The sequence below is a fragment of the Fistularia commersonii genome, chromosome 28 (genome assembly GCF_037954325.1).
Source record: "Fistularia commersonii isolate RoL2024-O1a breed Wild chromosome 28, RoL_Fcom_v1.0, whole genome shotgun sequence".
Classification (NCBI taxonomy): Eukaryota; Metazoa; Chordata; class Actinopteri; order Syngnathiformes; family Fistulariidae; genus Fistularia; species Fistularia commersonii.
Window position 1 is genome coordinate 1,041,357 of NC_141311.1, and position 2,315 is coordinate 1,043,671.

Consider the following 2,315-nt stretch of genomic DNA (forward strand, 5'->3'; position numbering starts at 1 on the left):
GAACATCCTTCCTGATATCCGGGACGAGTGCGGAACGTTCATTCTGCTCGTACGCTCGTGCGCATTTCCTCCAAGTCCTTCTTTTATCCGTAATTCTTTTCCATCCCTTCTTCTTTTTGTTTGGGATGGTTTTCAGCAGATCCGTGCAGAGATCTGTGAGGGATCCCTGGAGTGGGAACATCTTGATCCATTCTCCTTCACTCCTCAGTTTGTTGATCTACAGAACGGGTCGGTACATCACCGTCCGACATCTTGCTTTGGAGTTTCCGGTGAAGATGCGCGGGTGAAACGGCGACTCCCTCACATTCATCCCAGTCGTTGGGTTTGTCATTTCTGTTGGTGGTTTTGTTCTGTCCCTGCCTCATGGTTGTCACTCTACCGGGTTTAGAAAGATCCTCAGCACTCGTCCACCGCCTCTCCCAGGAGTATCTTCTCCTTCTTAGCGGGAGGCCACTCTCTACCGCCTCCGAAAATTGTTCAGAGGCAACGATCCCTAAATGCAAAGCCTTCGGAGGAACTCTTGGGAGTTTCTTACTGGAGGCCAGAGTTTTCTGAATGTAGCGTGGAGATCAGCGGCCCGGGTCGCACCTCGATCCGGTCCGTACGGACTGAGATGCAGGCCAGGGGTCGGATCTCCTGGCCCACGGCGGAGGAGGCTTGTTGTATCTGAGGTTAGATCGAGGCTACGAGGAGAAAACAGAAGCCGTGTCTGCTTGTCTTCCATTTAATGGTTAGCGTGAGTCCCTTTTCTACAAGGAGTGAACATCACATGTGCCGACAAGTCCGGAGCAGATAAGGATGGCATGCGGAGCGGTGCCCGTCCTCAAGGTGGGCGGAAGACCTTACCCATCTCCAAGTCCATGCAGGACCTGGAGCTGAGGAATGGGAGCTGGAGCTTCAGTGGGAGAGGGTTTCAGAGAGAGGAGGGGAAAGTCAGGAGATAGAATGAGGACACAAAGTTAGCTGGCAGGAACCTTCCTGGACCTTCCTGGACCTTCTCACCGCCTCCTCTCCGCAGACCGACGCGCTCATGTAGAGCCGACCTTCTGCCTCCAGGGAGCGCCAGCAGTGCGTGCACGGTCCGAGGCACCCGTGCACGAAGCCTCCGCATCCGGACGAAACTTCAAAATAAAACACGTAGAGGCTGAGGTCAGCTCAGAAACACATACACACACACACACACATACACACACACACACACACACACACACCGCTGGGGAGGCTGCCCTGAAGTCCAGTCTGTCTATGTTCATGTATCTTCTGTCATAGAAGAACATCAGCCAGAATGAAAGGAAAGGTGGAGGAGACACTGGTGAGATGATCTACAAACATCTACAACGACCAAAAGACAGCAGGCAGAGCTGGAGGTGTCAGAGATGAAGATGCTGAGGTTCTCTTTGGGAGCGACCAGGATGGAGAGGATCAGGAATGAGTCCATCAGAGCTAGATGTTTTGGAGAGAAGGTCAGAGATGGTTGGGTCATGGACAGAGGAGGGGGAGTGAAGATATTGGTAGACGGATGCTGGAATGGGAGGTCTAGAGGAAGAACAAGGAGAAGATGGATGGACGTGATGAGAGAGGATATGAAGGTAGTTGGAGTGAGAGAGGAGCATCCAGAGAACAAGGTGAGATGGAGAAGGTGGATTCACTGTGGAGACCCTGAAGGGAGAAGACCAAAGAAAATATTGAAGTGAATGGTTAGATTTATGATTTCTTTAGCGCATTTTATTTGAAGATGCCTTTCTTGAGACCGTATTTGAATTTCTTTACACTCAAGTAATAATAGCATTATTATTATTACTAACAATGATAATGATAATGATAATAACAACAATAATAATTATGATAATAATAATAACAAATAAGGAGGAGCAAGACAAAAAATCTCATCTATGACATGTCATATATGTGAATAATGCATGTTGCATGATGACTTTGGCTTTTTGTTTGTTTGGTGTCACAAACGGACCCCTTGGTTGCTCCATTTTCTGAAATAAACGCCTCACATCGGCTCTTTATTTATTTATGACTCGTTTTTTTTTTTTCTTTTCAGCCGTGAAGGTGAAGCGAATCCACCGACCTGCAAACTCTCGTCCGTCTCTTCACTGCGGACTTTTACTTTGAAAATCCACACCGGAAGCTCATCCAGCGCGTCAGCTCTGCTACTTGACGAGGTCCATCTTCTCCTCCCTCCTGCCAAACTAACCACCTCCAAGTTTGACAGCTGATCTTTTCACACACACACACACACACACACACGCACACACACACACTCACACACACCCTGCTCTGCAGCTCCTCCCAGATGAGCGCCC